The sequence below is a fragment of the Apostichopus japonicus genome, chromosome 17 (genome assembly GCF_037975245.1).
Source record: "Apostichopus japonicus isolate 1M-3 chromosome 17, ASM3797524v1, whole genome shotgun sequence".
NCBI classification, from domain to species: domain Eukaryota; kingdom Metazoa; phylum Echinodermata; class Holothuroidea; order Aspidochirotida; family Stichopodidae; genus Apostichopus; species Apostichopus japonicus.
Window position 1 is genome coordinate 23,087,665 of NC_092577.1, and position 14,286 is coordinate 23,101,950.

Below are 14,286 nucleotides of genomic sequence, written 5' to 3' on the forward strand. Positions count from 1 at the left end.
TGTATAATATATATATTAAGTGCACTCATCATAACCTAGCAAACAAGTAGCCTACATTTCACCTCCTAGAATGTCTACGGCCACATCACGATGACTATACCGGTTCTCGTCCGATCAGGTAAGTCAAGCAACGTAGAGCGCAGTCAGTACTTGGATGGGTGACCGCCTGGGAATACTGGGTGCCGTAGGCTTTTATTTTCCTAATTGATAACACTATGTTGCCACGACGATGAAAAATTGAAATGGCCTTCATTGACCTGTTGTTATGTCTACGGCCATATCACGTTGACTATACCGGTTCTCGTCCGATCACCGAAGTCAAGCAACGTAGAGCGCAGTCAGTACTTGGATGGGTGACCGCCTGGGAATACTGGGTGCCGTAGGCTTTTATTTTCACAATTGATAACACTATGTTGCCACGACGATGAGAAATTGAAATGGCCTACATTGACCTGTTGTTATGTCTACGGCCATATCACGTTGACTATACCGGTTCTCGTCCGATCACCGAAGTCAAGCAACGTAGAGCGCAGTCAGTACTTGGATGGGTGACCGCCTGGAAATACTGGATGCCGTAGGCTTTTATTTTCCTAATTGATAACACTATGTTGCCACGACGATGAGAAAGTGAAATGGCCTACATTGACCTGTTGTTATGTCTACGGCCATATCACGTTGACTATACCGGTTCTCGTCCGATCACCGAAGTCAAGCAACGTAGAGCGCAGTCAGTACTTGGATGGGTGACCGCCTGGGAATACTGGGTGCCGTAGGCTTTTATTTTCACAATTGATAACACTATGTTGCCACGACGATGAGAAAGTGAAATGGCCTACATTGACCTGTTGTTATGTCTACGGCCATATCACGTTGACTATACCGGTTCTCGTCCGATCACCGAAGTCAAGCAACGTAGAGCGCAGTCAGTACTTGGATGGGTGACCGCCTGGGAATACTGGGTGCCGTAGGCTTTTATTTTCACAATTGATAACACTATGTTGCCATGACGATGAGAAATTGAAATGGCCTACATTGACCAGTTGTTATGTCTACGGCCATATCACGTTGACTATACCGGTTCTCGTCCGATCACCGAAGTCAAGCAACGTAGAGCGCAGTCAGTACTTGGATGGGTGACCGCCTGGAAATACTGGGTGCCGTAGGCTTTTATTTTCCTAATTGATAACACTATGTTGCCACGACGATGAGAAATTGAAATGGCCTACATTGTCTTGCCACAAGGAAAGCGATTTGAAAATCGAATATATTAATAAATAACTACTTTGTTTTTATGTATTAGAATTTTCTACATATATATGTAAAATATAGATTAACATAATATATATTAAATCCATTCATGTATAATATATATATTAAATCCACTCATCATAACCTACCACACAAGTAGCCTGCATTTCACCTCTTGTAATGTCTACGGCCACATCACGTTGACTATACCGGTTCTCGTCCGATCAGGTAAGTCAAGCAACGTAGAGCGCAGTCAGTACTTGGATGGATGACCGCCTGGGAATACTGGGTGCCGTAGGCTTTTATTTTCACAATTGATAACACTATGTTGCCACGACGATGAGAAATTCAAATGGCCTCCATTGACCTCTTGTTATGTCTACGGCCATATCACGTTGACTATACCGGTTCTCGTCCGATCAGGTAAGTCAAGCAACGTAGAGCGCAGTCAGTACTTGGATGGATGACCGCCTGGGAATACTGGGTGCCGTAGGCTTTTATTTTCCTAATTGATAACACTATGTTGCCACGACGATGAGAAAGTGAAATGGCCTACATTGACCTCTTATGTAAACGGCCATATCACGTTGACTATACCGGTTCTCGTCCGATCACCGAAGTCAAGCAAGGTAGAGCGCAGTCAGTACTTGGATGGGTGACCGCCTGGGAATACTGGGTGCCGTAGGCTTTTATTTTCCTAATTGATAACACTATGTTGCCACGACGATGAAAAATTGAAATGGCCTACATTGTCTTGCCACAAGGAAAGCGATTTGAAAATCGAATATATTAATAAATAACTACTTTGTTTTTATGTATTAGAATTTTCTACATATATATGTAAAATATAGATTAACATAATATATATTAAATCCATTCATGTATAATATATATATTAAATCCACTCATCATAACCTACCACACAAGTAGCCTGCATTTCACCTCTTGTAATGTCTACGGCCACATCACGTTGACTATACCGGTTCTCGTCCGATCAGGTAAGTCAAGCAACGTAGAGCGCAGTCAGTACTTGGATGGATGACCGCCTGGGAATACTGGGTGCCGTAGGCTTTTATTTTCACAATTGGTAACACTATGTTGCCACGACGATGAGAAATTCAAATGGCCTCCATTGACCTCTTGTTATGTCTACGGCCATATCACGTTGACTATACCGGTTCTCGTCCGATCACCGAAGGTAAGCAACGTAGAGCGCAGTCAGTACTTGGATGGGTGACCGCCTGGGAATACTGGGTGCCGTAGGCTTTTATTTTCACAATTGATAACACTATGTTGCCACGACGATGAGAAATTGAAATGGCCTACATTGACCTGTTGTTATGTCTACGGCCATATCACGTTGACTATACCGGTTCTCGTCCGATCACCGAAGTCAAGCAAGGTAGAGCGCAGTCAGTACTTGGATGGGTGACCGCCTGGGAATACTGGGTGCCGTAGGCTTTTATTTTCACAATTGATAACACTATGTTGCCACGACGATGAGAAAGTGAAATGGCCTACATTGACCTCTTATGTAAACGGCCATATCACGTTGACTATACCGGTTCTCGTCCGATCACCGAAGTCAAGCAAGGTAGAGCGCAGTCAGTACTTGGATGGGTGACCGCCTGGGAATACTGGGTGCCGTAGGCTTTTATTTTCCTAATTGATAACACTATGTTGCCACGACGATGAAAAATTGAAATGGCCTACATTGTCTTGCCACAAGGAAAGCGATTTGAAAATCGAATATATTAATAAATAACTACTTTGTTTTTATGTATTAGAATTTTCTACATATATATGTAAAATATAGATTAACATAATATATATTAAATCCATTCATGTATAATATATATATTAAATCCACTCATCATAACCTACCACACAAGTAGCCTGCATTTCACCTCTTGTAATGTCTACGGCCACATCACGTTGACTATACCGGTTCTCGTCCGATCAGGTAAGTCAAGCAACGTAGAGCGCAGTCAGTACTTGGATGGATGACCGCCTGGGAATACTGGGTGCCGTAGGCTTTTATTTTCACAATTGGTAACACTATGTTGCCACGACGATGAGAAATTCAAATGGCCTCCATTGACCTCTTGTTATGTCTACGGCCATATCACGTTGACTATACCGGTTCTCGTCCGATCACCGAAGGTAAGCAACGTAGAGCGCAGTCAGTACTTGGATGGGTGACCGCCTGGGAATACTGGGTGCCGTAGGCTTTTATTTTCACAATTGATAACACTATGTTGCCACGACGATGAGAAATTGAAATGGCCTACATTGACCTGTTGTTATGTCTACGGCCATATCACGTTGACTATACCGGTTCTCGTCCGATCACCGAAGTCAAGCAAGGTAGAGCGCAGTCAGTACTTGGATGGGTGACCGCCTGGGAATACTGGGTGCCGTAGGCTTTTATTTTCACAATTGATAACACTATGTTGCCACGACGATGAGAAAGTGAAATGGCCTACATTGACCTCTTGTTATGTCTACGGCCATATCACGTTGACTATACCGGTTCTCGTCCGATCACCGAAGTCAAGCAACGTAGAGCGCAGTCAGTACTTGGATGGGTGACCGCCTGGGAATACTGGGTGCCGTAGGCTTTTATTTTCCTAATTGATAACACTATGTTGCCACGACGATGAGAAAGTGAAATGGCCTACATTGACCTCTTGTTATGTCTACGGCCATATCACGTTGACTATACCGGTTCTCGTCCGATCACCGAAGTCAAGCAAGGTAGAGCGCAGTCAGTACTTGGATGGGTGACCGCCTGGGAATACTGGGTGCCGTAGGCTTTTATTTTCACAATTGATAACACTATGTTGCCACGACGATGAGAAAGTGAAATGGCCTACATTGACCTCTTATGTAAACGGCCATATCACGTTGACTATACCGGTTCTCGTCCGATCACCGAAGTCAAGCAAGGTAGAGCGCAGTCAGTACTTGGATGGGTGACCGCCTGGGAATACTGGGTGCCGTAGGCTTTTATTTTCCTAATTGATAACACTATGTTGCCACGACGATGAAAAATTGAAATGGCCTACATTGTCTTGCCACAAGGAAAGCGATTTGAAAATCGAATATATTAATAAATAACTACTTTGTTTTTATGTATTAGAATTTTCTACATATATATGTCAAATATAGATTAACATAATATATATTAAATCCATTCATGTATAATATATATATTAAATCCACTCATCATAACCTACCACACAAGTAGCCTGCATTTCACCTCTTGTAATGTCTACGGCCACATCACGTTGACTATACCGGTTCTCGTCCGATCACCGAAGTCAAGCAACGTAGAGCGCAGTCAGTACTTGGATGGATGACCGCCTGGGAATACTGGGTGCCGTAGGCTTTTATTTTCACAATTGGTAACACTATGTTGCCACGACGATGAGAAATTGAAATGGCCTCCATTGACCTCTTGTTATGTCTACGGCCATATCACGTTGACTATACCGGTTCTCGTCCGATCACCGAAGTCAAGCAACGTAGAGCGCAGTCAGTACTTGGATGGGTGACCGCCTGGGAATACTGGGTGCCGTAGGCTTTTATTTTCACAATTGATAACACTATGTTGCCACGACGATGAGAAATTGAAATGGCCTACATTGTCTTGCCACAAGGAAAGCGATTTGAAAATCTAATATATTAATAAATAACTCGTTTGTTTTTATATATTATAATTTTATACATATATATGTCAAATATAGATTAACATAAAATATATTAAATCCATTCATGTATAATATATATATTAAGTGCACTCATCATAACCTAGCAAACAAGTAGCCTACATTTCACCTCTTAGAATGTCTACGACCATATCACGTTGAATATACCGGTTCTCGTCGTTCTCGTGTTTGTTTGTATTTTTCACCCCTTTCCTTCCGTCCTTTTTCGGAATCGTGGCCATCGGCTAATGTGTTTGTGATCAGCGGACATTTTAGTTGTTCTATTTAGGATTTTTGGTGAATAATTTGTGTTTTGACTGCATTTTTCGTGTCACTCCGCTGCGTCTCCGACGCACGCGGTCTTCACCTCAATGAGCATGGATTCCGCGAAATCCACTATCGCTGTTCAAAGCAGCACACAGAAACGCTGTGCGGTTATGAAAAACAACAGTGTACGTATCACCGATAATAAATTTGAAGCCCGTGATGTCCTTCGCGCGCTATCTGATGACATTGGAAAAGAAAACATTCTCGGTTGTGTGAATTCCAACGGGCAATGGATCGTAACACTTAAGGAAACAACAGATGTAGAGCTTCTACAGGAGACTGGCGTACTGATTGATGGTGTAGGATACGAGGTACGAGGGGCAACAAGGAACCTACTCACTGTCAGCTTCTTTGGGGTACCAGTTTTCATAGATGACAATGAACTGTCAGATAAGCTTAGAGAATTTGGGTGCATACTCAAGAGCGCATGGACCCACAAAACCTGTGAGGACTTTCCCAATGTAGAGAACGGGATAAGATATATTAGGTTAGAACTCCAGTCCAACGCAAACAGCCTTCCGTACTCCATTTTCATATCTGGAGTCCATCTTCGATTGAAGCATAACGGACAATCCCGGGTATGCAACATTTGCCTTAGCTCGGACCATATCATGAGAGAGTGTAAGCAATATACTTGTAAAGAATGCGGTATGCAGGGTCACAGCGAAAGTAAATGCCCGCGGGTGAAATGTTACAGGTGCCAGCAAATCGGGCACAAAAGCTTCGACTGCCCTACTACTCCCCCTACACCCAAAGAGGACAACAATACCTCAGAAATGGAATCAAATGATTCGGCCTGCACAGAACAAGATAATACAACAATCCAAGATATCCAGACAACCCCCAGCCACGTGAAACGATCGAAACAGACATACAGACCCCAACAGAAAACGAAAACAAACCAAGCCGAAAGATTAATAGTTCCCAACCGAAACCGAGAAATAATGAAACCACAGACCCAGCGCCACAGAACACAGAGAAAGAAGACAACTCAACCTCGCAGAAACGGAACCTCTCTAGTGATGACGATTGGACTGTCCAAACGAGGAAAATGAAAAACAACAAAAAGAAAGCTGACCCTACACCCAACCTAGCCAAAGCGCGTCATTTTCAACCTCGCCAGCCATCACTAGAACAGCATTAACAATGTATTTTTCACTCACCGTTACAATGTTTTTACTCGCCTGCCTAAATTGCAACGGACTGATCAATCAAGATCAAAGAAGAGGACTATTCTCTGACGTTGTTAAAAACAGATTTGACCTTGTTTTATTACCAGAAACCTTTTGGGACCAGTCAATTCACGACCAGGCCTAACTTGAATGGGATGGCGATATTTTATCTTCCTTCTATTCTCCCGCGAGACGAAGGGGGAACGAGTTGCTTAATTAGGAAGGGTAGCGATATCGATGTACACCACTTGGAACCGGATATAAACGGTCGCTTTTGAAAATGAAGTATTACTGTGGATGGACAGTCTTTTACAGTTTTTAACATCTATGCTCCAAACACGCCGAGCGAACGAAAACAATTCCTAGAAGATATTTCAGGAAAACTCCGCAACGTGCCCGAACCAATTATTCTAGCGGGAGACTTCAATACCGTTCTTAATACTTACGTGGATAAATAGCCAACAACACCTAACCCGGACTCTTCTCGAAAATCTCTGAAACTTATAATGTCGGAATACGAGCTTGTCGATATTTGGAGAGAGCGCCACCCTTCTTTAATCCAATTTACAAGGACAGCCAGCAACCACAAAACCGCTTCCAGGATTGATAGATTTCTTTTAAAGAAACAGCTAGTTCGCTACGTGAAATCATGCTCTATATCTCGCTATCCCGATTCTGATCACGACATGATTGAACTTAAACTTGACTTTACCCTTTTACCTAGGGGCCCCGGTGTATGGATTTTGAATAACTCCATACTTGAGGACACATCCTTCTGTTCGGAAATAAGAGATCTCATCGAGCGAGAAAAACAGAAGACTTGTTACGACAATAATTTCCTCCAGTGGTATGACGTTTTGAAAGATTCACTAAAAAGGACTGCAATGAAATTTACCAAGGTCAAAAGCAGACTCTCGCGTACACATCAAAGAAAACTAAGGAAACAAATCAACCACGAAAGGGCGAAAGACTACGACACTACAAGGCTACGGAATTTAGAATTTCAGCTAGACGAGACGACCCGCGCAGATATCAGAGGAGCCGCGCTTAGATCGAGAATCAAGTGGTTCGAAGAAGGAGAACGTTCGTAAAAAAATTTCCTCAATTTGGAAAAATCGCGACAAAGCAAAAAAGTAATGGCGCCAGATTCTCACCGACGAGGGCGCGATCATTAACAATCAAGACGATATTATCCACGAACAGGCCAGATTTTACAAAACGCTTTACACCGCAGAACCGTCAGTGAGTATGCAGAGGGAAGTATTACTTAGGCAGCTTTCTAAAACGTTGTCCGAACCTGATTCTCAGTCATGTGTGGGGGACATTTCGGCTACAGAACTCCAAAAGTCACTTTTTGACATGGAGTCGAGTAAAAGCCCTGGTTTAGACGGACTCACTGTTGAGTTTTATAAAGAATTTTGGGATGTATTGGGGAGATTTTTCTGAAAGTCACGAAAAAAATTTATAAAACAAATGAAATGTCTAATTCAATGAAAACAGGTCTAATTACTTTCATACCCAAGACAGGGGATTTGAGAAAACTTCAGAATTGGAGGCCGATTAGTCTTTTCAACACGGACTATAAAATAATCACAAAGGCTCTGGCCAATAGAATCTCTAGGGTGATCAATTGCCTTGTCTCTAGTAACCAGACCTGTTGTGTTCCCGGCAGAGATATTGCCGACAATGTTCTGGCTATGAGAAATATTATTAATTATGTCAACGAAAACAAACAAGAGGCCTATGTTCTTAAAATTGATCAATTAAAAGCCTTCGATCGAGTAAACCATGAATATCTTATTAATGTTTTACAAAGGATGGGTTTCGGTACTAATTTCATTAACTGGGTTAAAATCCTTTACAACGATATTCAAGGTTGTATTAAACACAATGGTTATATTTCAGATACTTTTCATATTCAGAGAGGGGTTCGCCAGGGTTGTCCAATTTCTGCTATTTTATATGTACTATCTGCTGAACCATTTCATGACGCTATTTACAAAAGTAAGAGTATAATTGGTATTGATTTTTTATTTATTTCAACATGCAGATGATACCACTTTCTTTCTGTCTGATACTTCTAGTGTTAAGTCCGTACAAAATGTTATTAACCTGTACGAGGGCGCCTCTGGCTCTAAGTGTAATGTAGAGAAGACCGAGTTACTAGTGCTCGGAAAGGGCAAAGTACGAAAAGACGAGTTCAATTTTCCGATAAGGAACGATTTTATACAAGTGCTTGTTGTTTGTGTCGGCAATGATAAGGATGCTCTTGAAAGAGAAAAGTGGAAAACCAAGACTGCCTCTTGTTGCAATCTTCTCAAGAGGTGGAAAGGGCGGAACCTCTCCTTTAAAGGCAGAGCTCTTGTTGTAAATTCTCTAGTTGTCTCAAGACTGACATATCTTGCTACTATTATTCCGGTCCCTAAATGGGTAGGAGACTCTTTGAAAGAAAGTGTTATCGAATTTATATGGGGAGGTAAGAAACCTGGCATATCCTACAATGTTCTTCTTCAACCTGTAGACAAAGGTGGCCTTAACCTTTGTGACATTTTTCGGAAAAGAGACGCTTTACGTATGAAGTACATCTGTAAACTACTTAGTATCAACAGTATCAATCCGATGTTGAAAAATTTAATGCTCTATTTTCTGAATCATTATGAATATATGAAACTAGGTTTACACGTATTTCGTATTTGACCTCATAGCAATTCTATGAGAAAACTTTGACCGTATTATTATGAGTTGTTGAGTGCCTGGAAAAAGCTAACGTATGAAAAGTTATGCCCTCCAGTGAACAGGGATGAAATTCTTATGCAACCGCTGTTCCATAATCCATTTATTGTTAATGAACCTGACGAAACCCTCTTTATCAGAGATTTCATTGAAGGTGGTATTATTTTTGTAGGCGATCTTATGTACGAAATGATCCCAAGACGGCTTCCCGCGGAGGGTATCCATGAAGCCATTACTATGGCCAACCCAAATTGTAAACTTAATATTGATGACGTACATGATTACGTCACATCTATTTTGAAGGCTTTCCCAAAAGATTTGCTTGAACAAATATATTCGGGCGATAAAATTGTTAGTCAAAATGACAATGAGTCACTTTCACTCACTCTCTCTTGTGGTGATACCACGCTAGATGCGTCCACCGTTAGTGTCAGGAATGCAACTGATCTCCTAAGGGAGGCCGTCTCTACAATTCCAAAAGGCGAAATCCACTGGAAACACGTTTTTAACGATATCTCTTTTGAACATAGGTGGACCAATGTCTACAAAGGTCTAAAAGCTTTTCACGATAGTGACCTCGATTTCCGTCTTCTTCATAATATTTTATTCTGTAACGATAAGTTGTATCTTTTTAAGCTAGTTGACTCTCCTTTATGTACCTTATGTAAGAACCATAATGAAACTGTCTTGCATCTTTTTGTCGATTGCAAAACCGTAAATCTTCTCTGGAGAGATATTATCAAGAAGCTTCAGAAAATCTGTAAAATCAACAACAATGATAAATGGAGGCAAATAACTCTCTTAGGTATGGATCTCAATCATAGGAGGCATGAGACAATTTCGATTGATTTTATTCTAAACACTTTCCAAAAAGTTGTTTGGACCACTCGTGTTAGCCTCCTGAACGGGGAAAAACACATTAATATTCGAAACTTCTTTCATTATTCACTACGAAAGAAAATTGATTTCTTATTCCACTATTTTGTAAAGAAAAAAGAAATTTCTACATTTTGGGAGTTGTTTACTCGAGGTGACTCATTCTCAATCCTCTTGAAGATGGCTCTTACGAGTACAAGTTTGACACTTAATTTTCTCTTGCCTTCCCCTTTCTAGGATTACTCCTTTATCGTTGTGCATGATTGTATTGATAGTGTTGTATTATTGTTATAGTTTTATATATATTCTCTTTCTTTATTTCATGTAACCATGTTAATATCTGTACATTCAATCGGAGAACCAGTGGGTTCTTCCGTCAATAAAAAAAAACAAAAAAACAAAAAAAAAACGGTTCTCGTCCGATCACCGAAGTCAAGCAACGTAGAGCGCAACCAGTACTTGGATGGGTGACCGCCTTGGAATGCTGGGTGCCGTAGGCTTTTATTTTCATAATTGATAACACTATGTTGCCACGACGATGAAAAATTGAAATGGCCTACATTGACCTCTTCTTATGTCTACGGCCATATCACGTTGACTATACCGGTTCTCGTCCGATCACCGAAGTCAAGCAACGCAGTCAGTACTTGGATGGGTGACCGCCTGGGAATACTGGGTGCCGTAGGCTTTTATTTTCCTAATTGATAACACTATGTTGCCACGACGATGAGAAATTGAAATGGCCTACATTGTCTTGCCACAAGGAAAGCGATTTGAAAATCGAATATATTAATAAATAACTACTATATGTAAAATATAGATTAACATAATATATATTAAATCCACTCATCATAACCTACCACACAAGTAGCCTGCATTTCACCTCTTGTAATGTCTACGGCCACATCACGTTGACTATACCGGTTCTCGTCCGATCACCGAAGTCAAGCAACGTAGAGCGCAGTCAGTACTTGGATGGATGACCGCCTGGAAATACTGGGTGTCGTAGGCTGTTATTTTCATAATTGATAACACTATGTTGCCACGACGATGAGAAATTGAAATGGCCTACATTGTCTTGCCACAAAGAAGGTGTCTTGCCACAAGGAAAGCGATTTGAAAATCGAATATATTAATAAATAACTAGTTTGTTTTTATATATTATAATTTTATACATATATATGTCAAATATAGATTAACATAATATATATTAAATCTATTCATGTATAATATATATATTAAGTGCACTCATCATAACCTAGCAAACAACTAGCCTACATTTCACCTCTTAGAATGTCTACGGCCACATCACGATGACTATACCGGTTCTCGTCCGATCACCGAAGTCAAGCAACGTAGAGCGCAGTCAGTACTTGGATGGGTGACCGCCTGGGAATACTGGGTGCCGTAGGCTTTTATTTTCACAATTGATAACACTATGTTGCCACGACGATGAGAAATTGAAATGGCCTACATTGTCTTGCCACAAGGAAAGCGATTTTAAAATCGAATATATTAATAAATAACTACTTTGTTTTTATGTATTAGAATTGTCTACATATATATGTAAAATATAGATTAACATAATATATATTAAATCCATTCATGTATAATATATATATTAAATCCACTCATCATAACCTACCACACAAGTAGCCTGCATTTCACCTCTTGTAATGTCTACGGCCACATCACGTTGACTATACCGGTTCTCGTCCGATCACCGTAGTCAAGCAACGTAGAGCGCAGTCAGTACTTGGATGGATGACCGCCTGGGAATATTGGGTGCCGTAGGCTGTTATTTTCATAATTGATAACACTATGTTGCCACGACGATGAGAAATTGAAATGGCCTACATTGTCTTGCCACAAAGAAGGTGTCTTGCCACAAGGAAAGCGATTTGAAAATCGAATATATTAATAAATAACTAGTTTGTTTTTATATATTATAATTTTATACATATATATGTCAAATATAGATTAACATAATATATATTAAATCTATTCATGTATAATATATATATTAAGTGCACTCATCATAACCTACCAAACAACTAGCCTACATTTCACCTCTTAGAATGTCTACGGCCACATCACGATGACTATACCGGTTCTCGTCCGATCACCGAAGTCAAGCAACGTAGAGCGCAGTCAGTACTTGGATGGGTGACCGCCTGGGAATACTGGGTGCAGTATCAGTGGGGTAGTGTTATCAATTAGGAAAATAAAAGCCTATGTTGCCACAACGATGAAAAATTGAAATGGCCTACATTGACCTCTTCTTATGTCTACGGCCATATCACGTTGACTATACCGGTTCTCGTCCGCTGTCAACTGCTGTCGTGCTATCAACTGCTGTCGTGGCGCGGTTGGCTGTGCTCTTTGTTAGCTGTTTTCTTTGTTACTTTTTTTCGAACTTTCTTGTTCCACTTTTTCTTCAACCTACAACATCCAAGTTCTTGGATGAAAGCGGTTTTTTTTTTACTGTGTTTCAATTTGGTCCGTTAAACTATAAGAGTTTCGTAGGTCATTTTTGAAGTCGCCAAGGCGTGTGCTAGTGCGAACATGGGTTCCGCGAAACCATCAATACAACGTTTGAAAACTAACAGTGTTAGGGTATTTGACAATGGACATAGCTATGGAGACGTACTGAAATCGATATCCGAGGATCTTGGGAATAATAGAATTGTGGGATGTGTTAAGACGTCAGGGCACTGGATTGTGACATTGAAGAATGAATCTGATGCGGAACTTATCCAGGAAACCGGCCTTAATATTAAAGGCGACCATTGTAGTGTTACCGGAGTGGAAAAATTTATACTAACGGTGAGTCTTTTTGGGGTACCCTGTTACATTTCTGACGAAGAACTTTCGGCTAAGTTAGAGGAATACGGATGCTCAATTAAATCCAAATGGACGCGAAAATACTATTCCGACTATCCAGACGTGGAAAACGGTATTCGATTCGTAAGAGTACAGTTGCCAAATAATGCCAAAAGCCTACCCTACGCAATTACGATTGCTGGTGTACATCTAAGACTTAAACACAACAGCCAATCTAAAGTCTGTAACAACTGCTTGAGCGACACCCATGTCATGAAAGAATGTCCCCAGTACGTATGTAGAGAATGTAATTACCAGGGCCACACGGAGAGCCGTTGCCCTAGGGTAAAGTGCTTTAGATGCCAAAACTTTGGTCATAAAAGTTTCCTATGCACGGAGCAACCACCTGAGGAAGATAACGATGTCGAACCAGAGAAGCCTTCAGACAATGGTGAGATGGACACAGAAACTGAACCTTCTAACGTCACTGAGAGCGTCAAGAAGGAAACAGTTCCCGGGGTCCCACCAGCTCAACCCACAGTGCAACCTCCTGACACGGTAGATCAAGCCAATAGGAACAAGGACCAAATTGAGGAGACTCAAATGCGACATGAAAATGACACCGACGCTGCCGCACCTGGTTCAATTACTGATACAAAACTTGAACGAAACTCGACAAAAACTAAATCTACTGTGATATTAGGCAATGCTAAAGGTAAAGAAAAATGGAGAAGCCAACCCCTAATCGCAGCCATGTACCAACATTAACAAGGGAATCGAAACAGGAGGCTTAAAGAGAGCTGTCTCCAGCGATGACGATTGGAACATACACCTTTCCCGAAAGAACAGAGCAGTACAAAAGAAGAAAATAGCCACGCCGAAATTACATACTGCAAGGAACTTTAGCCCCAAAGCACCAAATTCAACAACTAACTATAATAACACTAAACTGTAATGGGTTGAGAAACGGCGAAAAGAGGAGGGAACTTTTCAATATGTTAAACAAGAAACGATACGACATTGTTATTCTACAGGAAACATTTTGGGATGATCAATGCCACCAAGACGCCCAGCATGAATGGGGTGGTGAAGTTTTTTCTTCCCTTTATGCAAAGGACAAAAGGAGAGGGGTGTCGTGTTTAATTCCACGCGATGCAGACATTGATACTATCAAACATAGAATCGACGATGAGGGAAGGGTTGTAATGTTGGATGTCACTATGGATCAGCGACCACTTATTATTATCGGAGTTTATGCTCCCAACATAATTTCGGAAAGGAAACAATTCTACCTTGACCTGAACCACTATCTTAATCTGACTCAAAATCCGATAATTCTAACCGGAGATTTTAATAACGTTTTAAACGTTTACAAAGACAGATACCCACCGAAAACG

The 14,286-nt window shown here is 41.0% G+C and overlaps 11 non-coding genes and 15 pseudogenes across 11 annotated transcripts; all 26 read left to right on the forward strand.

The window, feature by feature from the left end:
* Nucleotides 1-72: 72 nt before the first annotated feature.
* LOC139957641 (5S ribosomal RNA) lies at nt 73-191 on the forward strand (annotated as a pseudogene).
* Nucleotides 192-267: 76 nt separating this feature from the next.
* Nucleotides 268-386, forward strand: LOC139957922 (5S ribosomal RNA). The gene has a single exon (XR_011789586.1). It is a non-coding gene; the product is annotated as a 5S ribosomal RNA (ribosomal RNA).
* A 76-nt stretch (nt 387-462) lies between these two features.
* Nucleotides 463-581, forward strand: LOC139956903 (5S ribosomal RNA; annotated as a pseudogene).
* Nucleotides 582-657: 76 nt separating this feature from the next.
* Nucleotides 658-776, forward strand: LOC139957923 (5S ribosomal RNA). Its single transcript, XR_011789587.1, has one exon. It is a non-coding gene; the product is annotated as a 5S ribosomal RNA (ribosomal RNA).
* A 76-nt stretch (nt 777-852) lies between these two features.
* On the forward strand, nt 853-971 carry LOC139957925 (5S ribosomal RNA). The gene has a single exon (XR_011789588.1). It is a non-coding gene; the product is annotated as a 5S ribosomal RNA (ribosomal RNA).
* Nucleotides 972-1,047: 76 nt separating this feature from the next.
* Nucleotides 1,048-1,166, forward strand: LOC139955769 (5S ribosomal RNA). Its single transcript, XR_011788999.1, has one exon. It is a non-coding gene; the product is annotated as a 5S ribosomal RNA (ribosomal RNA).
* Nucleotides 1,167-1,430: 264 nt separating this feature from the next.
* LOC139957494 (5S ribosomal RNA) lies at nt 1,431-1,549 on the forward strand (annotated as a pseudogene).
* A 76-nt stretch (nt 1,550-1,625) lies between these two features.
* Nucleotides 1,626-1,744, forward strand: LOC139957457 (5S ribosomal RNA; annotated as a pseudogene).
* A 73-nt stretch (nt 1,745-1,817) lies between these two features.
* On the forward strand, nt 1,818-1,936 carry LOC139956911 (5S ribosomal RNA; annotated as a pseudogene).
* Nucleotides 1,937-2,200: 264 nt separating this feature from the next.
* LOC139957496 (5S ribosomal RNA) lies at nt 2,201-2,319 on the forward strand (annotated as a pseudogene).
* Nucleotides 2,320-2,395: 76 nt separating this feature from the next.
* Nucleotides 2,396-2,514, forward strand: LOC139955111 (5S ribosomal RNA). The gene has a single exon (XR_011788364.1). It is a non-coding gene; the product is annotated as a 5S ribosomal RNA (ribosomal RNA).
* Nucleotides 2,515-2,590: 76 nt separating this feature from the next.
* LOC139955531 (5S ribosomal RNA) lies at nt 2,591-2,709 on the forward strand. Its single transcript, XR_011788768.1, has one exon. It is a non-coding gene; the product is annotated as a 5S ribosomal RNA (ribosomal RNA).
* A 73-nt stretch (nt 2,710-2,782) lies between these two features.
* LOC139956912 (5S ribosomal RNA) lies at nt 2,783-2,901 on the forward strand (annotated as a pseudogene).
* A 264-nt stretch (nt 2,902-3,165) lies between these two features.
* On the forward strand, nt 3,166-3,284 carry LOC139957497 (5S ribosomal RNA; annotated as a pseudogene).
* A 76-nt stretch (nt 3,285-3,360) lies between these two features.
* On the forward strand, nt 3,361-3,479 carry LOC139955112 (5S ribosomal RNA). The gene has a single exon (XR_011788365.1). It is a non-coding gene; the product is annotated as a 5S ribosomal RNA (ribosomal RNA).
* A 76-nt stretch (nt 3,480-3,555) lies between these two features.
* On the forward strand, nt 3,556-3,674 carry LOC139955532 (5S ribosomal RNA). Its single transcript, XR_011788769.1, has one exon. It is a non-coding gene; the product is annotated as a 5S ribosomal RNA (ribosomal RNA).
* Nucleotides 3,675-3,750: 76 nt separating this feature from the next.
* Nucleotides 3,751-3,869, forward strand: LOC139957926 (5S ribosomal RNA). Its single transcript, XR_011789589.1, has one exon. It is a non-coding gene; the product is annotated as a 5S ribosomal RNA (ribosomal RNA).
* Nucleotides 3,870-3,945: 76 nt separating this feature from the next.
* LOC139955533 (5S ribosomal RNA) lies at nt 3,946-4,064 on the forward strand. Its single transcript, XR_011788770.1, has one exon. It is a non-coding gene; the product is annotated as a 5S ribosomal RNA (ribosomal RNA).
* Nucleotides 4,065-4,137: 73 nt separating this feature from the next.
* LOC139956913 (5S ribosomal RNA) lies at nt 4,138-4,256 on the forward strand (annotated as a pseudogene).
* A 264-nt stretch (nt 4,257-4,520) lies between these two features.
* On the forward strand, nt 4,521-4,639 carry LOC139956126 (5S ribosomal RNA; annotated as a pseudogene).
* Nucleotides 4,640-4,715: 76 nt separating this feature from the next.
* On the forward strand, nt 4,716-4,834 carry LOC139957928 (5S ribosomal RNA). Its single transcript, XR_011789591.1, has one exon. It is a non-coding gene; the product is annotated as a 5S ribosomal RNA (ribosomal RNA).
* Nucleotides 4,835-10,642: 5,808 nt separating this feature from the next.
* Nucleotides 10,643-10,754, forward strand: LOC139957480 (5S ribosomal RNA; annotated as a pseudogene).
* Nucleotides 10,755-10,959: 205 nt separating this feature from the next.
* Nucleotides 10,960-11,078, forward strand: LOC139957141 (5S ribosomal RNA; annotated as a pseudogene).
* Nucleotides 11,079-11,361: 283 nt separating this feature from the next.
* LOC139956435 (5S ribosomal RNA) lies at nt 11,362-11,480 on the forward strand (annotated as a pseudogene).
* A 264-nt stretch (nt 11,481-11,744) lies between these two features.
* Nucleotides 11,745-11,863, forward strand: LOC139956949 (5S ribosomal RNA; annotated as a pseudogene).
* Nucleotides 11,864-12,146: 283 nt separating this feature from the next.
* LOC139957458 (5S ribosomal RNA) lies at nt 12,147-12,265 on the forward strand (annotated as a pseudogene).
* Nucleotides 12,266-14,286: the final 2,021 nt, after the last annotated feature.